At 46.6% G+C, this 24,693-nt stretch overlaps 1 protein-coding gene across 2 annotated transcripts in view; it reads right to left on the bottom strand.

Moving 5' to 3' along the window:
- Positions 1–19,639, bottom strand: part of LOC138513753 (putative glycine N-acyltransferase-like protein 1B) — a 162,861-nt gene extending 143,222 nt beyond the window's left edge. The window contains exon 1 of one of the 2 annotated variants that reach the window (XM_069628841.1): positions 19,402–19,639. The gene's annotated coding sequence lies outside the window, so the exon portion shown is untranslated. The remainder of the gene's footprint in view (positions 1–19,401) is intronic. The other variant, XM_069628840.1, reaches the window with a different exon arrangement.
- Between the last annotated feature and the right edge of the window lie 5,054 nt (positions 19,640–24,693).

Raw genomic sequence — 24,693 nt, forward strand, 5'->3', positions numbered from 1 at the left:
TAAACTCTACCTGCCTGGGAATGCCGTCTCGACAGGCCAGAGCACCCCACAGCACCCGTCCCTCCCCCCACCTACCCACCTGGCCTGGGCACTTAGCTGTGGCACTGGGTACGGGAGCACGCCACAGCTGGAGTGTCCCATTGCACTAGAGCCAGTAACGTCTTCCCATTACCTGGGTGTACAGGCGCCGTTCCGTGCCTCGGGGTTCCTGTTAGACAGCAGCAGGGGCTAATGCACTTTCCACAGTGAGTCTTTTTCGGGGTCGGCTCTGCAAATTTGCTCTGCTAGTCTAACCGGCAATTTGCACTAGTTCAGTGCCCTTGCTATGCTCCCTGTGCCACAGCCTGTCAGTGCTCTTAATGGTGGCTTAAAGTTGCACCTGATGGTGTCAGTTTATTGCTCATCCGTCTTTTGCAGCGGCAGAGTTCAATGCCATTTGCTGATCTCCTCGATCCTTTTTTGGGAACTGGTTTGTCAGCGACTCGGAAAGCAACAGATTTGTGTCCTTTGGCCCTTTGGGAGCTGCACGTTTCCTAAGTTTACCCCCAGGCGTAAAGTCCACATCAAAAAACGAATGGGATGTGACGTAGCCAGAAATTATCATATCAAGGTAAAATAATATACATTTCATTAAATTGGTTTTGCATAACCACCCAAATTGCACAGGACGAATGGCATTTGCCATTAATAAAAGCAACACACACACAAAACCAAGAGAGGATATTTTCTTCTAATAGTGTTTTTGAAATCGTTAACATGTCCATGTTTTAAACTCCAAAAACCAATACATATGTTTTCCCTGGTACTTGCAGGACCAAAATGGGACATTTCACCTTTAGTTGTTTCCTATTCTTCATCAGGTTACATAGTGCAGTGGTAAAGTGTCCGGACTACTCCGGTTTGATCCCCGAGTTTGGCTTAAATTCAAAGAGCACATTCAATGTTTCTCATTTTAGCTGGGGGAACTGAGTCCACCCTCTGAATAAAGTGGGGGGACTGCGTCCCCCGCGTGTACCCTCGACTTGATCCCTGCTTACCCCGCCCTATTGAGTCTTCTGTGCTGATCCCTAGTGAACATTTGGGAGGCAGGCTTGTGGCACAGTGTATTTTTTTTAAGCCGCTCTGGGACTTTCAGAGGTCAGTATTCTACGCGCATTCCCTGTGGACTTATTCAGAACGCAGGGATCTGAGCTCCTACACCATTGTGTGAAATGGCCTGGTTGTCTGTGCATAGGGACTCCAGCAACATTACATCAATGGATGTGAATCCTGGCCAAGGAGAGGGAATCACCCCCATTCCCCGTGGAGACCCTGACCAATATCCTGGATGGTGGGCATGCCAACACTCTTGTCAGTAGAGAAGTAGGTGAGTGCAACAAGCTATACGCTTCCACTCAGTCATGATACAGGCTGTCTCCACCCACGGCCAACGTGCGGGAACATGTGCTGGACGCCTTGGGCCCAGCCCCTGGCCTGGACCCTGGTTGGGCGAGCACCCTACTCCGAGGCATGCAGAGGGATGTGCCGGCCCCGGAGACCAGCATGAGAGGGTGAGTAGAGTCCATTAAGGAGGATGCCTCCCAAGACATCATTTTCCCTTTCACAGGTGAGTGGGGGTGCTGCAGGGATGTTGGTCCCTGTCAATCCTCCTGCCTGATTGGTTTAGGTCGGTGTTGCTGGTCAGTGGTCCTCAGTGTTTGGTCTTGGTTGGTCTCCCATACTCGTTAGGTTTGGTTCACCACTTTCTCTGTGAGGCCAGAGAGCAGCTTGATGTGCATTTTTAAAACACGGTTAATTATAAGTCATGCCTAAAAAGGCTGCTTTAAAAGTATTAGAGCTACCATTTTCTTCCAACATCCTTACTATTGAACTTTGTTTTAGGAGATTGACTTTATGCAAGTTACATACATTGAATGTTTTTGTCAATAATCAGAGGCATGGAGCTTAGCTTTGAATCGTGTGTTTGTTTGGCAATGGGTCGTTTTGAGAGCGGAGGACAGCCTGGTTGTTCGGTGTGCCTGTCACGACTTCCAAGTTCTTGGGGGAAAATGGCCTCCGGTTTATTCTTTCTTCAGATATTTTGTTTCTGCTTTCCTATTTTATGGTTATGTTGCTTGCTTGAATGCAAAGTCATGTCAGCGGGTGGTTTTCATCATTGTACCAGTGTGTTGAGTGTCTGATAGGCCATACGTGGAAAGTTTGACATATGGGTTTTCGTTTTTAGGTGCATTGATAACAAACAAGGCTCAAAACAAACTGTGACGTTTTGAGACCAAGTAATTGGGCCTCAGCATGAGACCCTGCTTGAGATCCTCATCTCCATATACCCTCACACTTAAATTGGACACTGGCTCTTGGGCACTGCAGCCACGCACGCGTGTGCACCATCCACATGTTTGTACACTGCCAAGCCTTTTATCAACTGGGAAATACTTCACATAGTTTGACAAGAGCAAAATGCCCATTCTTTCCCTCAGCCAGAGGTCACGTGGCAAGGCCTCGGAAATGCTGTGAGTACCTGGTCATATGATGGCAGTGAGCTGGCAGCCTAAAGGACTGGCTCTGCCGGGGATGTTTAATTCCGTGTAGGAATGCAGGGTGCGTTCTTTCCAGCTGGGAAATGTGAGAAGGCACTGTTATATTCATCAACGTAGCCAACTTCCCCCGCCCACACCCTCCCTCCCTCCAAACCTTTTAACATCTCTCCTTGGGAAAATCCAGAGACTAAAATCATATATGGAAAAAGGGCTATAGAAAACCCTGTACTTGACGTGCATTGTGTGAGGGAGATGCAGGATGGGTGTGCGGGGGGCTTTTTCTCACACACATGACCACATGGAACCAGCAGCCAAGAGGCAAGGAGGGGGCAAGAAACAATAGCACCATTTGCCAGCATCCGTGTATGTGCGGGTGGGACAACAAAGCTTTAAGCATTGGCAAAGCCAACCGTATTGGTCTGTGTATAGGTATTAGATAGGCATTTGCCTAACACTGCTATTGTATGTTCAGGTACTTGCACTATTTTACAGCTGCTACCATTAATCGCCAGTTAATACCATCACAGCAGTGACTCGTAAATGATTATTCCATGCCTTCACTAAAGCCCAAACAATTGGCATTGCCAATGCTTGTTTTTCATGAGTGGTTGCTCCAAATGTAAGACTCCGAATGGATTCTAATTTAAAAATGACCACCTCATCACTTTCTGTTCCGCATTCATACATACGATATTTCTTCATGCGTTAATGGTCTTTTCCCAGCCATAATCAAGCAGACGCACTCTGAGTTCTGCAGTCATAGTAAATAGCTACAACGTGGAAGCTTACGAATTGCTGGGCTGGCAAAACCGCCCAAACAGGTTCATGGGACATTTGTTATTTATGTAACCAAACTTCATGAAAGTCACTGCTGTGCTTAACATGTGATGGCAGCAGCAAAATAGTGCGACACAGCATGGGCATATAAAGCAGTGTGCCTGGCAAATGCCTAACACTTATACATAAGCCAAAACTGTTGGCTTTCCCAGTGCCTGTTTTTAACAGGACTTTAGTGAAGGACACACATAGGGGCTGAAGGCAGACCTGTCCAAGACATTTTTATTACACCATTAGCGGGTTTACAGCTTCAATTAAGTCCTTAACTCTTGAAGGCTGAGAAAACACTGCAAAGTTTGATGGTAAGGCTTGAATAAAGGAAGCTGAAAGAATTCCCAGTACAGTGTTTTGCACGGGGAGGAGCCCCGGAGCCGTAGACCCTGTCACAGAACTGTATGCAAAGTTATGTTATTTTATGAGTTGTGTTGTAATGTAACAGACACATGAACCCTCCATAAGTAGCATTTTCTGTAAAATCGTGAATTGACGCGATTCACGGATGATGTAATAGGGTCACTTCTTTTTGGGTATATGGGCCTATTTCTTGTCCCAGTCCGACCCTACCTACAGGGAACTCTGGAGATTTTCTGGTTGGCCTCTTTTGAGTGGGATGAATACAGAATTTCTTACAAATCGTTCAGTTCATGTTAATATGGGGCCACTTTGAAAAACATTTCCAGGGCCACTTTTGGTTCCCAGTCCAGCCCTGTCTTGAAGTCTTGATAAAAAAAAGAATAAAAACTGGTACAAATATTTTTCAATAAGTATTGGTATAACCTGCTAAAAGCCAAAGAGGCGTAGATGTGTCTGGATGTGTAATGAGCAATCAGAGGCAGTGCTTTAAGTGGGCCGGGGCTAGATGGGCCCGAGCCCCAGTAGTCTCCATAAAAGGCTCCTGAACCGGGGCCCTGCTGGGGCCCACCCCTGACTAGCCCCAGCCCTGCTGACACCTGAGGCAGTTCGTGTAGCGGCTGTACGGTTACATGAGCTGCCTGCAGGTGTCACCACTTCGGCTTAGAAGAAAAGAAAAGACACCTGCAAACAGCAGGTACAACAGTGTAGTGCGGGCTGCCTGTTGGCTCTGTACTGTGAAACAGGAGGAGGGCTGGACTGCCCAGCCCTTCTTTTGTTTCTGAGTAAATAGCCATCACCCAGCATGAAGCCCCTGGGCTCCTCATGCTGTCTGATGGAGATTTACTCCGAAACAGAGTACATAGTCATCAGCAGCAGGCAGCACTTTCATTCAAGGAGCACGTGGTTAAAACGTTGCACCACGGGGCTCCTTGAATGAAAAGGCTGCCTGCTGGATGTGAGCTGGGGCACACTGGTGTCACACCTTTGGTGCGCCCAGCCCCTTCTTTTATTTAAAAGGAGGGGCACGGCGCATGAAAGGTAAACATGCCAGTACGTCCCCGCTCTGCTTCTTTTAGCAGCCCCATCCCTTAGGCGAGGGGGGGAGCTCTCGATAGGGGACATGGCCTGAGGACGCCCGTACTTAGGCCACACCCCCTTACGAGAGCCCCCCTCAATTTCTAATCCCACTTAAAGCACTAGTCAGAGGATATGGCTTTCTGTGTATAAGGTCTTATTTAGTAAAATAATAAAACATTAAACCGCTCTAGAAAGCTGATGTTAATGACAGGGGCAGGCAGGTTGGAGAGTCATGCATTATGTCCACAGTAAGTAACGGGAACAAATCGGCACAGTATTAGGCTCATGTTTCATTTTTTTATGTATGTAATTTGATGTAGTATAACAAACCCAGAAGGGAGTCTAGGCAAAATCAGACAGGAAAGTAAAGCAAAACAGTAAAATATTGGATTATTTCATTAACTCTCCTTCAAAGTGGCTTGTAAAGCCTATTGCTTTTGACACTGTATTTCGAATTCTTTGTGATAAAATGCACTGCATGGCCCCTGTGACTGACCTTTTGATGATGCTCCTGCTCTCTCTTCCTTGTCAGGACTGCAGAGTACTTCCCGAGACTGTGCTTCGTTTAAGGAACATATCCAACCTCATGATTCTCTGTTCTTTAGACCCATGTTCACTTACTTGCCTACCTTAAAGCCGTGACATTTGGTGGCTTATTGATGGTTGGAGGGTCCTTCTTATGCGTCTTCCTGTACTTTGACTCACTTCTGCACAGACATTTAGGATAACTTCCCAACAACCATCTTGGAGTCATACTGCTGGTTGCATGGCCCCTGATAAACAGGAAGTCAGTGGAAAGTGGCATAACTGTTAAACGGTTGGTTGCTATGTCATGGCTTCTCCACTTAGGCACTTCACCATGTATGATACAGATCTACTGTAGTCTAGGTAGCTACTCATTGCCTTAGAGGCAAACGGATCCAGTTATCCAAGAACAAGTACTGTAGTATCCTGCTCTGAGGAATAATTTCCTGGACTGCTCCATTGGTGGAACTGCAAACATTTTAGTTCAATCCATTAGGATGTGCAGGCTGTCCTACCACATAACATTTGTACTCAGGTTTCATTTCATATAGGGATGTACCTAAGAAATATTTCCTGTCCTTTTTTCCAGGAGAGTGCATGCTGGGTTCTGGAATCTTACTCCCTGAAGACAGATGACAGGCGTTGAACTACTATGCTCAACATATTTGTCCCTGGCCGGTCGCCAATATTTCTCCATTAGTCTGTGTTTGGTTAGTTAGCTGCAGATAACCTTCATGGGTATCAAGAGAGCTCATAGGCCTCATGTTTCATAGTGACATGGGAGAATAACTTAGCTAGGCCAGCGAGTAGCTCATATTTCACAGTTATTTTTGCAGCAACTTTCCAATAAGAGACGAGATCCCTTTTTCAAGTTCTTTTAGTAGGTCGCCATCCATGAGTGGGTTTTCTAATGCATATTCAAATGTTATCAGCTAAGGATTTATACCACACAAATCTGCTGATATGGTCTCTGGTGCCGCAGAAGTGCCATGGGTGGTGGCTCCAACGCAGTCATGTGTTTCAGGGCCTGCTGAGTCCTTATCTGTAGAAAGAAGTCTGGGAAAGCAGTCATCTTGCCTGTTTTTCCAGCTTATACTCTCTCAAATGTTACCTCCAGCATTTTACCAGCAACCCAGGCTAACATCCAAGTCACTGTCCTGGTACAATCAGAAGTCGGGATGTGCACCAGACATTTGTTTACGCAGGTGGAATTTCCTGCCCCAGGTGCAGTTCTAAAAGTAGTCTGTGGCCCACAGACAAGCTAGCATTCCCTTTTCAATCACAGAGTAATGTTTCTCGGAATCCGTAAGGATACACCATCTTTCCCGGATTCTTCTTCTGCACCAGAATGGCCTGTAACCCACTGGGCTGCCCAGTAGTTTGACACGTGTGGAATGGATTTGGACTGGGAGAGTGTGTTACATTCTCCCTAACTCTGCCAAATTGCAGCCTGGGAAGTCACCCTGCTCCATTTCCGGTCACCATCAATGAAACAATACACCTTCTTTGAGCAATCCGGGAATTTTCTTAGCATTGGCAACAGCATGTTTCAAAAAGTTAGTATAGTATTTAGCTTGGCCCATACATTATCAAAGCTGTACTTATAAGTATGTCTTGCAGTAAGGTGGTTTGTGGAGTTTCGGTGTTTATTTTCTTTTTGATCGTTTTGCATTTTTAAAATAAGAAAATGTTTCCCTAAGCTCGTTTTGGATAGGGGTGTGCCAAGTGTACTGAAAATCATTCCAAACTTCGAGGTTGAAAGGTTTTTCATTCTGGACATATAATCTGGAAAATCGGGCTTTGTCAGTGTTGCATATGTTGTTAGCGGGACACATTTTGTGTGAGGATGAGATTACACAATTCTCTGCTTCTTTCTTGTCAAAGAGCTTTAACAAAAAAAAAGGTAAACATTCTAGTGTATGGTACAACATTCTAGTGTATGGCAACTTTTTCCATCAGCAGGTCCGTGTGGAGATGTATGCCTGCAAAACACTCATTGCCGAAAATATTTCACACGAATCATAAGCAATGGCAATCAGTTCAAACATGACCGAGGCAAACATGGCAGCTACTGAAGGCAACCAGGCAGAGTAGAGGATACCACTCCCACTCTGTTTTTCTCTCCTGACTGGGCAGTCTTACATCCGGGTGACTTGAAAAATCGTCTAGACCCTTCCTTTGTTCTGATGTGTGTTGCTCACGTTTTCCAGGCTTAAAAAAGTACTTTGTTTTTGGTGAACTTTTTTGTAGAAGACTGGGTTTTCATCTCTCATAATTTAGCCACCAATATTCCACAAATGAGGGTAGTGTTATTTCAATGTTAGCGCATCTACGTGTGCGAGTATTTTGGGCCCAGGCCCTTAATTACATAGTTGGTAACTTCACACAATTACACAGGCAGATTTGCATACCCCCTCTTTTGGGCTACTTGCCAGCCCCCGAAAGCATGTAGATCAGTTATTCAACCTGGCATCGTTGAAAGGGCCCTTTTTCGTGACGCATTGTCAGTCCACGTCTATGAATTCTGGTCACTATTCGCTGTAGGGTACGATCAGGATTTCTGCTGTTGCCGCTTAGACCAGGATTTCAGTCGGAAAATAGGCTATTCTTAAATAAATGTGTGATCAGTCTTTGAAGAACTGAGCCTGTGAAGACCAAACGGCTTTACTGAGTACTGAGCACCACTTTCGTGGGTTGCAAATGCTTGAAAGGTTTTGGAGCCTTATAATAGACCCTCCTTAGATAATGTTTTATGAAGTATATTGCTTTGTTTGAGAGCTCGACGGAGTCCCACCTCAACTCTCACCCAGTGAAAAACCTCTCAGCTTTAACCTCGGCTGTCAAAAACACACATCACCAAGAACACCCCCAGCAGCTAGCACCAGCTTCCACTCCCCCACAAAGTTAAGGCTATCATTCCCTTTCCTGTAACAGTTGTCCAAGCCCTAGACATATCCCATTTAGACAGAGCCAATGCTCTAATCGCAGGTGTTTTGGATACCACCTTGGCCCCTCCGAAATCCTTACAAAATGCTGCAGCACCACCTGTCACAGGACTAAGAAAATTTGACATGACCCCATATCCTCAAGGAGCTGCATTGGCTACCCCTTCAAGGATGCATCCTGTTCAAAAGGTAGTCTGTATCATCTAAACACAGTTAAGACCAAAGCATCACTGCTTGTTTGAGAACCCCACCATCTCCTGAGACCAACACACCCCAAGCCAAAACATCATCGGACTGGAAGCAAAAGCAAAAAGGGAAAAAAACTAGGAAAGGGCATTTTCTCAGTATGTATCCTCTTTCTGAAACAAGTTACCAATGCAGATAAGACTGTCCCCCTCCATTCTACACTTGCGAAAGGACCTAAAGGACCTATTATTCAAGGAACATTTTGCCAATTGATCTACTCAACCCTACTTCTCTCCATCTGGGGTTGCACCCTCCCCTGACCTCCTGCCCAATCCAGCTCCCTTTGCTACCACTGCACCTTACCTGTAACCTCTACACCCCCACCCACTGAGTGTGTCCTCTATGTTCAGCCATCCAATGGTTTCCAGCTAAGTTCATGGTTTATAACTCACACACATACAAGCATGCATAGCAATAACATTTGTATATATAAGAGATTATTGCTTGGAACAGAAACTCTAAACATGAGACGAACAACAGTGGCTGTAGAAATCCGTAATCAGAGAGCTAGACATAAGCGTTACAATATGAGGTGGTGATCCAGTTGTTGAAAGCGGATGTACGTTAAAAGAACGTATCCCAAAAGATTGAATTACAAAATTACGGAGCCCACATTTTATAATTAGATCTTTTGGGATTGTAACCGTTTGTCGCCCACACGCCTTTAATGCATGCAGAGACACCCTTGCAAGCCCTGCAGCCCATAATACCGAACTAGGGGGGCTGGGGACATCCCCGCAACCTCCGCTTCCCTGTTCAGTATGTGGGCTTCAATGGTGTCCAGTCATATTTTCGAATGCAATATTTTCGAAAAGTCAAAATGTCGAAAATATTTATTCAAAAATAATAATGTCGAAATACAAAAAAATCGATTTTTTCCCGATTTTTTTCGAATTAATGTTTTAATAATTAATTAATTAATTAATATTTAATTAACCATTTTTTAAAAATAATTAAAGGTATATCCATGGGGGGTGGGGGGGATGGGAGGAGGAGGGGGTTGGGGTAGGGGTATGGGATGGGGGGTTTTCATAATTCATTAATTAATATTTTATTAAACATTTTTTTTAAATAATTAAAGGTATATCCATGGGGGGTGGGGTGGACGGGGAGGAGGGGGGGGTTGGGGTAGGGTTTTGGGATCGGGGTTGGGGGGGACCCCCCATAAAAAACGTTAGTATTTGTGACATTTTACATTGTAATTTTAGCATTGGTTTTTCAAATTTTTTTTCGACATTTTATTTTCGAATTAATGACTTTTTCTATTATATGTATGTGATTTCGACATTTTTGAATTTGACATTATTTTTTCAAATTTTTTGCTGTTCGATTTTTTTTTCTTCGACTTTTTGATTATAAACCGGCTTCAATCTAATATACTATACCGAATGCACACTAAACGTGCATTAGGCATTTTACATACAATCTTTTCATCCATTTCCGCTGAAAATGGCAGGATAATATTGGAGACATTTACTGGGACAGCACACAAAAAAAAGAATACATAGGTAGTCACTGTACTGACTTTGAAACGAGCCGTAAACTTGTGGAGCCACTGATCTATTATTAAAATTGCTCGTGGTATTTTTATCCCAGTGTCATTTTCAAGTTGATTAGATTCACTGTCAACCTTTTTCTTCTCCGGTTTAAAAAACAGAAGGCAGGAGAATTATACCGCCTTCACACCAAAATATTGACTTCCATTTTTTCTCTTGAAAGTCATTTACTCACAACATTTTAAGCATGGACGTTTTTTCCTTTGCAATAATGGAATGACAAACATATTAGGTTTAGAAATGGATGATTTCTTCACTCAAAAATAGAATTAAAGCACTGTCAGGTGACCTCGGAAGTGGATCAGTGGGAAGAAACATAAACACATCGGGCCTTGACTGTCACCTGTGGGGGCGGAAAATGGCTCATAAATGGGATGTATGAAGTAAAGGAAGAGCAGTGGAGGGGGGAGAAGAAAAAGAAGTGAAGAGGGGAAAGGAAGAGAAGGAGAGAGATTGATAGGGAGCAGACAGATGAAGAGGATCAGACAGTAGCCTAGTGGCAGTGATAGGAGACCCGGCCTAGGAAGAACGAAGGGGAGAGAAGGTGGAAGGAGAGTTCCAGGAGCCCCCAGAGAAAAGAGGTGAATAGACAGTGTTCACCATAGTACTGGACAGGAAAACAGCTAGATATCAGTAAGGAAGAGTGGGCAAGACGCATTCGACTCGAAAGAGGAAGGGTGAGAATAGGTGCGGAAAACTGAGAAAGGGTAAAGGAGCTGACTGTGCACTTGAAGGAGAAGGGCCAGGAGTTGCCCAAGTGAAAGAAAAGGACAAGTGGTTGGGGAACAAGACCGCTCGCATAGGACTTGGAGGGTAGACCTTAGATTGGTTCACTGTCAGGATGATCGGCGGTGGTTGGTGTTCGGATTAACACCCCTCTGTTGTGAAGATGTTCTCCACCACAAAATGAATGGTCTTCTATGTCCCATAATACTAGCCCGCTTTCTAAAGTACTTTCTTTTACATCCTAAAAATCAAAGATTGCAACAACATTAATGAGAGTGGTGTCAGCAGGTGTTTACGCACATGAGCAGTGATTGTTGTGCAATTGTCTTTCAGTTAAATACCTTTGATTGCAGCATATGTCAAGAGGGCAGGAAAGAAAGAACAGAGTAGGTTTAAACAATCAAAGTGGATACAATCTATGATATTTTGGTCCTGAAGAAGGAATTACGAATACTGTATAGCCGTTGAAATGCATACTTGAGATATATGCAATACAACTTTGTTGGGGAGCACAACAGGTCCACCTCTTTGCACTTAAGTATCTGATTTATTTTCAGTTTGCATGGAGTGATACATTTGGATCATTGGTATATTGTTTACATGTTTTGTATGCAAATATTCATTTTCTTTTGCTTGTTTTTTATTCTCTATAAGTTTGTTTTTTAGGTGTCTGTAATGATTATTTAAAATGTTTGGTATTATCCAAATTGATCGATTCCAATTGACTGCATGATAAATCTGGCTGAATTTGGCCAGTACCATTCGATCGTTTGGAAATGATCAATTTGGTTTATCACTACCAAACATGGGGAGCGGGGGTTGGGGGGGTGTCCCCGTGCCCCATGTTTGGTAGTGATGGCCTTTGGGGGTAGCGCGGTGTCCCCCGCTTCGAGAGGTTTGGAGGCAGGGGAAAAAAAAAGCAGACCCTGTGGCGTCGGATCCGACCCGCGTTGGAGGGAAGGATCCAACGCTGCAGGATCAGAAGATGAGAGAAGATAAGTAGGGAGTTTGTGGGGGGTTTTAGTTTGGCCAGATTTGGCCATGCAAAATTGGCTTCGCGGCCGAAATGACAACAGTCATTTTGGCCGCGAACAATTGTGCAACGGTCAAACTGTATAAATCCAAATGTTCAAGCTATAATGGTTTTCTTTACTGCTAAGTTTGTAAATATGTTGTAATAAAAAACATCCTATTTTTTAGAAATTGCATGCTGTCAAAATCTTCATGACTTGATTGCACACAATTATTGTGCCTCTTCGTACTCACCACATTTGGAAGAACCAGTACAGTGTTGGTTTGACATTGAAGTTTAAAATATTGCCATCATAAGCACAGCCCATGGGTTGTTGTGTATATAAGGTTGGTGTTGAGGCAGCTGCCCATAGGAGGGGGGATCAGACAGTAATCATATTGGTAGTATTTTGGGTATCGCAGGCCCTTGAATGAAGAAATAGGATAAGGGAGTGTTGAAAGAAGTGAACAGCGAAGAAATGATGGACTATGCAGACGGTTTGAGGAACATTTCAGAAACGTACGGTATACCTGTGAGGAACAGTTGACGCGGAAACGCAGAGGAGGGAGACGCACCATGCCCAGACCAGCTCTGAAAAGCAATTGGTTGGCATAAATGGGTGCCGTAGAAGGCAAGCAGGCTGAGTATGAAAGGGGATATTTATGAGAAGGGTAAATGGAGGTACAAGAGAGTGAAAAGGTACAAAAGCAAGAAGGGAGTTCAGGAAGGTAGATTTTGTGTGAGTTGTAAATCATCTGGGAAAGGGTGAAACCAAAGAAAAAGGCAGAAGAGTCACACACTTCATTCCAAAAAGAGGGAGCAAGGGAACACATGTACAGGGGTGCAGGGGGAGGCAGAAAATAAAAGAGCATAGATGGAAGGTGCAGACGAGGAACCTGTGAGGACGCATCTAAATATAATCCAGGGAAGAATAAATGGGGAAAGGTGAGTTTGCAGAGTTCTTCAAGTTATTGCACAAGGAGAAGAGATGTGAGGAAGGATCCGAAGAGGACCAAGAGGAGCTGCAGAGGAAGCACAAAGTACTAGAAAACATAGGACACTGAACATCTGTGTTCCTACATATGTTAGATAGTTTGCTCAAGGGCGCATCACATCACTGAACTGCATTGACCAAGGTAGGGAGGCCCACTGTTTGGCGACTGGCCTAGCTCAGGAAAGATGAACCCTTGAGTGGTGGATGAGGAAAGGATGCCAATCGGACCGTCCAATCAAATGTAGGCCTCTTAGCAGACCCGTAGCAGAGAGCTGGTGAGTGGCCACTGCCTTCCCACTGTCAGAATGGTGTGTGTGAGAGAGCCAGGATGGCAGGATGTGCTGGGAACATATTCTGGAAGTACAGCAGAAACCACTGCACAAGCCAGCATTCAGTGCCACGCGCAAGGTCATCAATGGTGTAGAGAGCCTCTGATGCACCTATTGCTTTATCCAAGTAGAAGGAGCAGGAGTGCTCAACAAACAACTGAGGAAAGGTCAGCAAAGGACTCGAAAAAGCCTTGAACTCCAGTTGCAACTGCCAAACTGAGGGAATAGGTCTTCCTTTATAAAGGGGGCTGTGGAGAAGATTTCTAAGAGGGCTTTCCAAAATTCAACATGTAGTAGCATAGGTGTGGAGATGCATGAAAATAGAATTTGGCAACATAATTGGAATAGGTAGTTAGTAAGAAACTGCAGGAAAACGTGCATGAATGCAAACATTGTGGTTCCTTTGACATTAGGCCAATAGAGGAATTTAGCATGTCACCTATGAATGGAGTACCCTAGAAAGGAGAACTTAAATTCACATCTACTCAACAGGTTTCATGGCACAAAGCAGTGAATGGTCTCACAGAACAAGACACATGTCCAGTGCCATATTCCAACACTGGTCACACAACAGAAATGCAGGATGTGAGTAAAAGGCTTGCAGCCTGGACAACCAGAGGATTTCCAACTGCTGCGCACACTGTTGGACAAGTGGAGATTTGTAGGCTAGGCAAAGCTTGTGGCTTCTCAGTATCCAATGCATTTCTTGAAAGGAATAGTACTTTCCTGTCAATTAAATACAGCAAGATACCATGTGATACAGAAAGACGGGCAAGGAAGACAGTGAAGAATAGGCAAGCCAATTTTAGTGAGCATTCTGAGAAGGTTGGAGAGATTTCCATAAATATCAGATGGCTATATTTGCATTTTTTGGCTTTGGTGCATTTTGGTGGAACAAAGCACCACTATATGTGGCAAATGTATTGCTACACAAAAGAGAGAGATAGGGGGGCATTGGAAATCACAATGTCTGGGGTCAGATTACAGAATCTTTACACTGGTGCAAATACAATTTTGCACAGTATTAGCACTAGAGCAAAGTTCGCCCTAGTGCAAAAAAACATTGGGCAGCATTGCACTAGGGCAAGTGCAATTTGTCATGGTATTGGCACTACAGCAAAAACTGCCCTCCACTTCTTTCCCCATCCTCGCTGCTGGTCAAAACATTGCTGCAACACCATTTCCCACCAGGCTCAGCTCAACCAAGCCACCTGCCCCCTGATCTAGGCATCCCAAAGTAGCATTCTGGTGCCAGGAGAAGTACATGCCCTGGTGTGCTTCATATTCTTCAGTTGTCTCCCTCTCTTCTTTCTCACAACACTCCACCGAACATCACCACCATCCCACCCCACACAACTAGACCAACCCACACCACCATTTTACACCACCTCGCCATGTCACTTCACACCGCCACCAACACACCCACAACACTACCTCCATATCACCATTCAACATCAAAACTACAACCACAGCCCTATGCCGCCACACCCCACACCACCACAACACTCCGCACACACTACTAAATCCGCATACGCATCACAACACCCCTACACCTTCACCCCAACCACCACACCCCACCATCGTTGAAACCCTCCACACCACCACCAAATGTCTACACTCCCACATACCACCAGGCTACACCACCTCTCCATGTCAACACTTCACACTGCCACCAACACATCTGCACACCACCACCATAATACCACACCACTATTCCACACAACCACCTGACCCCACACCTACACATCACCACACCCATACACTTTTTAAACATTATTTGTACTGTGCACACGGTTTAAAAGCAGACTTTCAACATTAAATTAAAGAATATAAATGCATACACTACAAGTTTTGTAAAACACTAAAAACGTGAAGAAAATTACTTTTCGCCTACCATGTTAATAACTCACACATATGACTTCAACAGAATACATACTCATCACATTCAAAATGAAGTCTTTTAAAGAATGACCTTTTCCATCAATAATAATCAAATCACTTAATACATTCCTCAAAGTTGATCAATCTTATTTTATCCCCTCACTACGAATAGGTGGCATTATTTGCCCATTTTAAATTGATCCTCTGCAGGAATCGCCAAAGTGCTTAAGTTAAAGTCACCCAAGCTCCCCCTTAAAATCGCCATGCTTATGTTAAAAGTTCCAAACAAGTCTCAAAATAGAGATTTCTGGCACGTACCTTTAGAAAGACATGTTAAAAAGACGTCCATACACTGCAGTGAATACACATCCCTCTACTGTGTCTATTGCTGATGTTATTTGTCTGCAGACATGAACTTGTAGGCATGTTTGCAGTTACCGGGTAAGTAGAGCCCACGTGTTTACTGTAGTCTTAGATGTAAAAGTACAATGCAATAAGCAAACTGCAAATGCCAATGCTTGTTTCCTATTGATTTGGGGGGGGGGGGATTCAGAGAGTAAGAAAAAGAAGCAAAGGAATACCAACTAAGGAAGATAGGGGTATGCATTTGGGGAGGAGGGTGCAACAAGGACATGTTTTTTTTTTATTTTTTCTTATTTTCCATTTATAAAGCGCTCACACAGCCCGCAGGCATCGAAGCGCTGTTACAGGAATTGTTTGTTTTTCTTAGTTGCGTAGTTCTGTTTTTTTTGTCTTAGTTACGTATTTATAACGCGCTTAAACACCCAGAGGTTTCTAAGCGCGGACCCGGGGATCGAACCTGTTGTTGCTTCGTGTCGTCTTGCTTCCAAGCAGCACACGCTGCTGCTGAGCTATCCTCCCATGTGACTTGGATTCCATGGATATGCATCAGGAAGCTGCCAAGTTGCCACCATCTCTCATGCTGGTTAGATGGAGAAAAAAGTACAGTTGGAGGAGTTTGAATATTTTAACTCATGTTGGGGTGGCGTGGCTACTGAAAGTGCGCACCAGGCTCAAATGGGGGGAGAATTAATAGTAATAGAGACCTGTGGTCTAGGACCCCCTTCGTACATGAAATTGCACAGGGGATGTGTCCCTCTCTTCCTACTTTGACAATGTGATGGTCATTACAGATATGGATTGATGAAAAATCTAATGGGAAGTAGGCCAGCATGGTGGTGGGGGAGAATGAGCACGATGCGGGAGCGGGTGGTGCCATCATTGATGGCCATGCAGGAGGCATTGAGGCAGGTGAAGGGGCAATGGACAGAGCTTTAGTGCATGTGGAGAAGGCTGTGGCGGCATGGCACCATTGAACGTATTTAGGGCGAGTTATTTCTATGGTAATTATGATTAGCACCGGAGATGTTAGCACAGGACGAGCTGCACGCATCTTCACTGGGTACAGAACTGTACTTGATAAAGGTCTCAAGTGGAAACATTCATAGCGGAAAAGAGGGGTGAAGGAGGTGCAGAAATAACTCCCCATGGCAGGGTGTTTTTTGGGTTGCAGGGAATCTTTGCTAATTGGTTTAGTATTTACACTTAGTGCTCAGGTTTCAATGGGCCTCATTACGAGTACGACGGTGCGAGAAAACGTGTTGGTAAAGTGGCAGTAACACTGTTACTGCCACTTCGCGCACCACTACTGTTCTACGAGTTTCATGGTACGGTAGAGGATGCACCTCCAGCAAAAATCATTTGAATTATTGCTGCCGAATTAACCCGTGCAGCAATTGTCTAAAATTCCCCATGGAGTCTGGTGGACTAAAAAAATGGCGACTAACAGCATCAAGCCACCACTTGTAATCCCAAGGTTAATTCACAGGACCGAATGGCAGCAACAGTAATCAATTTCAACAGTTAATCAGTGGATTTTGCCTCGATTTACACCAAATTCATAATGCGAGCCATTGTGTGCCTAATGTGGAGTAATGAGGATTTTATTTATTGATTATTTATAAGGTACATTATACATCAAAATGGTGTTTCGATGCGCAACAAGACAAAACAGGGCAAGGAAACAGGGGAGATAAACAACAATAACAGTCCTAGTAGGCCTTGTGACATTCGGATCGTGCAACTGCAGTAACAAGAAATGCAGAGGGGACAACGAGGGGGAGTGCAAAAAAATCAGTCAGGGGAGGGGCATAAAAATGCAGGGGGGGAGAAGGGCTCAAGGGCTAGGCAAGTGCTGGGAGAGCCCAGAGGGGCCACCCTCTAAGTGTGAAGATAGGGGGTGTACCAGAATCGGGAGGGATGTCCAACCCATCAGGCTAGTCAGGGGAAGGGCAGTGCTGCTATAGACTGGCAAAGGATGGCTTGGTGCCCTATAAGACTGAAACAGGATCAGGCCACCAGTCACAGCGGCAGAAGGGGGCATTAGCAAGGGAGGGCAAGAGGGAATCAAGTAGAGAAAAGCAGGGACTTGAGAAGCTTCCAGAACTTAAGGAGGTCCGGTTCAAGTCTGAGAGGGGCAGGGAGGCCATTCCGAGGGAGGCACCTGCCAAAGAGAGAGATCTACTCTCCACTCTCTGCTTGGAAAAATGTCTGATCTGCAGAGAGTTAGAGCTAGAGGACCGAGGGGTTATAGCAGGGAGGTATTTAGGGTGCAAGAGTTGGATGTAGTGGGGTGCCAGGCCCTAGAAACCCTTGTGGGTGATGCAGAGGGTCTTGAATTTGATTCTTTCAGGTACCCGGAGCCAGTGAAGATATTTTAGGGCTGGACAGATGAGGTCCCTGGGCTTGAGACCAAAGATAAGTTGCGCCGTCCTATTCCGGATTAGTTGAAGTGGATGAAGAGAGGAAAGAGGCAGATTGAGGAAGAGGCTGTTGCAGTAGTCCAGCCTAGAGAGAACCAGAGCTCTGGTGGGCCTAATTATAACCCTGGCGCTCCCGTAATGACGGGGGGCGGTACGGGACCGGCCCCCTTCATTACGGGAGCGCTGATTACGAGGTTCCCTTTGCGGGACGCGGATCAGACGTCTGGTAAAACCAGACGTCTTTTTCCGGGTCCCGTGAGGGGAAGAGGGAGGTAATAATGGGCACATTACAAGTGGCCCTATGGGGGCTCAAATGGGATGGGGAATGGTCCCTGCAAGGAGGAATTACCGGGTCCTCCTGTGTCGGAATAACCCGGTAAATCCCCATTGCAGGAACCCGGTGATGGAGCCCGGTTTGGAGGCAGCCATGGTGGTAATAGCACCATGGCTGCCTCCAAACTCGTGATGAGGCCCATTGTGTTTCTGGGGTAATATAAGGAAGGGGAGAATGCCTCTGAGGAGATGAAGCTGAAAGTGGGGGTTACATGTCTTTATAACGACTAATTTTATAACGAATGCACATATAATGAAAATTGGATACCGACAAAACATAACACATTTTTTTTGTTTTTATTTTTTGGGGGGGTCCCACCAAACTCCATTTTCCCATCCCTAAAAACCCACCCCAACCGTTTCCCCACAAGATTTAATCCTTTACCCCACCCCCACATACATTTTTGTTATGTTTTTCGTTTTAAGATATTTGTTACATGTGCATTCTACATAATATTTTCGTTATAAAGCCTGCACACCGAATGTGGCCCTGCTTGTCAAGGTCAGTTGTGTTCCAGGGCTGAGAGGCTAGCCCAAGGGAGTGAAGCCTAACAAATAGTTCCAGTAGGAGGAGCGGGAGCAGTGGGACTTCGATCCATGGTTATAATTATAATCAGATAGGGCAAAGGTCGGCAGATAAGGGTGAGAGTGTTAGAGCAAGTGGGGGCTGGAAATGATATGCATTATTTGACAGTTGCTAGGGCAGTGTGTCAGGCTTCGATTATGCCAGACTAATCAGCCTTTTGCAGATACACCAGAGTGTGTCGTACCACGATGACACAACAGCATCAAAGAGCAAAGAGACTACCGAGAGTTATAGCTGCCAGCCTGCCACCTTGAGCTAGGCCAAGCTTTCACATTGTATGCTTCTATTTGTAGTTTTGTTTTTCCCATTATATGTATGGGCCTACAAGTCCCAGCATGCAAAGTTTAAATGCCAGAACTGGGTCAAGGAGTCATCCGTGACATGGGCCACTACTTGCCAGCTATGAAGAGTATGGCCAGCGATGCTGGAAAGACTAAGAGCATACATGCCAACCCTCCTGGTATGTTCACCAAAATGATGCTGCATCTACGTTCTCCCTCCTTAAATAGTTCTCACCCCCATGCAGTCCACTGGGAAGAGTCAATTCTCCCGATTTCTGTTACGAAATCTCCCTCAGCCATGGCCACATGCTGGCATGTATGTGAGAGAGAAAATGTAAGCGTGGGATAGAGCAGAGAGCTGCAGCTGGGAACGCACTCTCCTGTCGGATTGTCACATACCTCCACAAAGGAAATGAAGATGTTATTCAAAGTCCGCGGCCACTTTCTTATCTTCGCGGAATCGAGCAAGAATAAACCGCTGCAGAGTTTCACTGAAGGAAAAGTGTCGAGCAGCGTCAGACACCTTGGAAGTTTAGCTGAAGTCGGTCAGGCGACTGAACAGGCTGGAAGGAGCGTGCGCTCTCTCTGACACCGCTCTTTATTCGCCACACTCTGCAAGCCGTCCTGGGTAAAAAGGCTGCTGGGATTCCTGTGGAGGATGTTGGGAGCCCAGCCCCTCCCCCCACAGCACTCCCTGGCCATTGATTTATAGGCGCCCTCGCATTGAAAGAGAATGCCAGAGAGGTCATAGTTTATAGCCTCATTAGAGGTCTGACAGGGTGTCGCCCGAGAACAAGGTGCGATCTACGTCTCCCGAGCGCATGGTGCAGTTCTGGTCTCAGGCCGCTGTGTACACACTTGTTTATGACAATTGATGTGAGTGAAGCCTTGGGCTAAAAATATTGTGAGTCCCCCTTAATATTTTTGCACATAGTTGTGACGCAGCACCACCAGCTCTTGTTTGTGTTTATGAGTTGAGAAATCTGTTGTGGAGGCATATAATGCGGCACCACCTTGGGTGGAACGACCTTAAGGGAAGCGCAACAGCGCTGAGGCCGCATGGGAGGGGGGAGGACGTTGTGGGGGCCTGCTATGGACATCCAGCAGGCCCCCATGGTGCTATGGACATCAGCACTCTGGAGGCCCCGTGCCTCTGGGGGTTGGGGCCTGCTATGGACTTCCACGAGGCCCCAGGGTGCTATGGGGCATCAGCACCATCTGGAGTGGGGGCAGGGCGAACCATGCCCACAACCATGTGGACCTCTGCCATCGTCCTGGCACGAGGGTTGCACGGCTCGTCCTGGCACGAGGGTTGCACGGCGTCATGGCCCGTAGGCCCGTGATCACACGGTGTGGGCCTGCAGGCCTGATGAATGAGAGACGGACTCAATTGTTCCTCTTTGGGAGTCTGCAGCCATTCGGGTGCACATGTCTGCAGAGGCTCCTTTTATTAGCTTCCATGTTAAAAGCGCACTACACAGAGAAGGGACACATTGGGCTTCATTACAAGTGTTGCGATAGCCTTGCCGGTAAAACCGGCATGCTGCTGCCAAACTTGCAATTTTTTCCGCCACCCACAAATGGCCAATTACCGGGTCATTACGGCCCTGCCACACCCGGTAATTGCCCAGTTGCGGGTGCCGGAAAAAAGATGCTCCCCATTCCAATTTGGCCCCAAAGGGCTGAATGGGGAGGTTGGATGCACCGGCACCATTCATAACGGTGCCGGTGCATCCGACATGCTGTGCTCGCAGGTGCCTTTCTGCCCGCCAAGTCCGACCTGTCGGGCAGAAAGGGACCCGCGAGCACAACTCGTAGTTTGCTGGTCCGGGAATTACGGTACCGGCAAGCTTACCGGTACCGTAGTTCCCAGACTGGCAAACTTATAATGAGGCCCATTCCCTTAAAGGGGCAACACACTTGGGAGTGTAACACCACACTCCTCCTTTTTCATAACAAACAACAAATGTTAGTAAAACATAAACAGACCCCTCCCCCCAAATGATATTACTTGGACTACTTCAGAATCGTAGGATCAAAAACAAATAGGATATGCCATGGCTACACACATGGGGCTCACATAGTCATAGACATACTACACACATTGAAGCCCTCTACACATAACTCGCGGGTGTCAGTCGCAGTTGGCAAACCGCTGGTGTAATGTTGGCAGTTCAACGACATGTTTCAAAACCCTTTATTAACCTGGGATGTGGAACTGCAACCACTGAATGACGCCATTGTTAGCTGCAGCACCATATAGAACACACCTACAAACTGCGGGATCACAGCTTCACCTATCTGTTCTTTACCAAAACCCTTTTAAGCAGGTAGCTAATATGCAGGTTCACAGCATCAAAACACGTATTTACTGAGTCCTCTTTAAGCAATTGCAGGACTGCAGGAGACCAGTTTACTTCCCATCAGCGTCCGTTCAGGATAGTCGCTTCCACGGGTCCAGGTCGTTGATGTTACAGATTAAAAAGGCTGGTAAAGTTGCACCTGGGGGCACCAGGGGCCACATAGGCTTAGTCTCTTGAAGTTGGGGAAGGCAGAGACACGCGGATAGCAAGGCGTCAAACCTGCGCCAGGTTCAGGCTCTGTCAGTACCTTGATGTTAAGGAGCCAGCTAGACACGGGTAGCAGGGTGCCTAGGCTGCGCCACATGATGTTGACAGGGCAGGGGTGGTAGCATGTTACTCACTCTCCTCTTCCTTGGCCATGGCCCCCCAGGCATAAGTGTCTCTTCACTGTTGTGTGGCAGGAGGGCGCACAAGCACTCGTACTGAGCTGCAACCCTCTCATGCTCCTTGTACTTCTTCTGGGTGGAGGGCTTGAGGTCTGCGTTGGCCGGACACAGATGACAGGGTCTGTGACAAGAGGTCTGGCCCACTTCTTGTTCTCCTCCCAGGCAGGAGTCACTGATGCTGACGGTGCGAGTAATATCCCAGTTCGGGGTTTGCAGGGATCGTACCCAGGGCCACATCGTTCTGCTCTATGGATGGCGGGCCCGGCGGGGCACACATCAGTGGCCGGGCGGTGAGGTTACCTGCTGCTGGTTCTCTTCCCAGGCAGGAGTGTGGGCAGGGGTGACACACATGACTGGGCATTGAGGCCCCTTGCTGTTCATTCCTCTCCCCTAGGCCTGAGCATGGGCAGCATGTTGCCCATAGCAAGAGGGCACACCTGTCTTCTCCCCGAAGGCAGGGGCTGTTGGTACCACCCTTCTAGCATTGGAGGGTGCATAGGCATTCCCCTTAAACTGCACCTTCCATGTTAGCCACACTTCCTGTCGTTATTGTGGGGGCTGTTGGCTGGCCTGGATCCCTTTACTTTCCATCTGGCTCCCACATTGAGCAAGTTCTAGTCCACCACAACTTGGACCCCGAATCATCACTGGGCCAGGGCCGTTCTTTGATCTTCAATAGCGCCGACATGGAGTGCTTTATTTTTCACCGCCACATTGGCCTGGGATCATATGGGCTCGGTGGCTTAGCCACGGGCTGGCCTGCTTGCAGAGGGTGGGCCACACGCTCACATCTGGCATTGGGATCTCTCCTGGGGTGAGCAGGGCCACTCCTTCCTTAGCTCTGACAGGGAGCTGAAGATACCTTCACCGCCGAGCGGCCCAGGCATGGAGCAATGCTTGTTTCACTCTTGCTCCAACACAGAGCTCTGATCACCTCACTGCACTCACAGTCGCAAAACGTTGCGCCACTCTATTGGGGCTCCAATAACAGGAGCATACCCATTAACACCGACGAAGGCCCAGGATCATGAAGAGGCACCAGCATAGGTGATCCGTTTTTTCTTCCTTGTCCCACTCTGAGATGGAGTACATTGTCATTTACTGACTCTTTTAATAGGGGATACAGAGGAGACAGACTCTGGGAGATTGCTCAGTTTTTTGGTAATTCAGAAACCGTGGTTAGCCGTGGTTCCCTCTGCGTTTGGTGAAGTGTGATCAAGATGTGTGTGCAATATGTAGTACGGTTTTGTGAAAACATCACAATGTAAAAGAAAATGTATTTAATATTGAGGTTGCATTTAAAACAAAATGTGGGCACACTTTTTACTCCCAAAATTATTTTAGACACTAAGCTGTATTGGAAAAACCAGAGTGGAGGATGAAACACAAGTAAAGAGGGGAGGATGCAAGTACTTCCAAGATTATACTACTCTTAATTTAAATTAAGGACATGTCTTCCAGGGATTGAGCATATTAATGTTTGCAAATTGAGTTTTCCTCTTTGGCTGGTTTTCTTATTATAAACTTGGGAAGCTAGCAGTTGTTAAGCCCATTGATCCATGCACCATCTCCTATTTCGGAGAAGCTCTGCTACTCCTTAGTGGTGGAGGTGCTAGGGGCCTGGGGATGCTGATGGGCACTACCATTGTAAGTGATACCTGGTCAGTGGCGGCTGTAGATCTTTTCATTGGAGGAGCGTGAATATTTCCCCTGAACTTGTGTGAGTGACCAACAGTAGCAAGGGAATCAGAACCAAATAGTTGGGGGGTCGGGGGTTCTGCACGGAGAATATCTGGTTGGTAATAGCAACCAGCAATGCTACGACATGAAAATGCCAAATCACTAAAGTTTCTTTTTCCAAACTCCTTCACCGTACTACCCAATGAGGAGTTCCTCACAATGTTTGCTCCAATCAAACGCTTTGTAAGAAGTAAGTCGGGTGCAAGCTTTTCCATTTCTCAGCCACACTGTGATTTGTGAGGTTGCAATTTTGGTTTATGCCTCCCGCCGCACAATTGGGCTATTTCATGCACAATTGGCCTAAAACCCCATTTGTGTGGGAAATTGCAAGTTTTGGGCTATTTTGTCTTACTTTAGATACAGATCTGTTTTTTTAGTTCTCCCAAGGCTCCCTCTCTACAACACGCCCACTCCCTCGACCCCCACTCTCTCTACCCGTACCCCCATTAGGTGTTCTGGTTGGGTTTTGATTGGGCTATTTTGGGCAACCTTCAACAATCCCTCCCGAGGCTGCATTGTTCTTCATGTGTTCTGCCCCCAACCAACTATGACCCACCCCACCCCACACTCACTCTCTCTACCCACACCCATTCACCCATCCCTAATCCATTGACCCCCCACTACTCCCTCTCCACTCTCTCTACCCCCACTCGCTGTACCCCCACCGACCCTACCGCCACTCTCACTACCCCATCCGTCGTACCCGCACTCCCTCTACTCCACTGACCCCACCCTGAGTATTTCTACTCAATTCATCCTACACCCACCCACTCTCCCTGGCCCCACACACCCATCCTACCCCCACTCTCTCTACTACCACCCACCCTACTCCCACTCACCCTAACCCCACTTTCTCTACCCACCCACCCAACCTACCCTCACTTTCTCTACCCCCACTTACCCCAGCCCCACTATCTCTAACCCCACCCACCCTACTCACTCCGTCTCTACCCCATACACCCAACCCCTTTCCCCTCTACCACCTCCGAGCACCCTCAACCCCACACTCTCTAACCCCAGCCACCCATCCGACCTCCACTCTATCTACCCCAACCCACCCATCCTACCCCAACCTCTCTACCTAACTCTCTACCCCCACTCAGCACAACATCACTCTCTCTACCCCCAGCCACCCTACCCCCTCTCACTACCCTATCCAACCACCCTACACCCTCTTGCTACCCCCTCTATCTACCTCAATC

Source organism: Ambystoma mexicanum, chromosome 12 (assembly GCF_040938575.1).
Source record: "Ambystoma mexicanum isolate Mex_15411 chromosome 12, UKY_AmexF1_1, whole genome shotgun sequence".
NCBI classification, from domain to species: Eukaryota; Metazoa; Chordata; class Amphibia; order Caudata; family Ambystomatidae; genus Ambystoma; species Ambystoma mexicanum.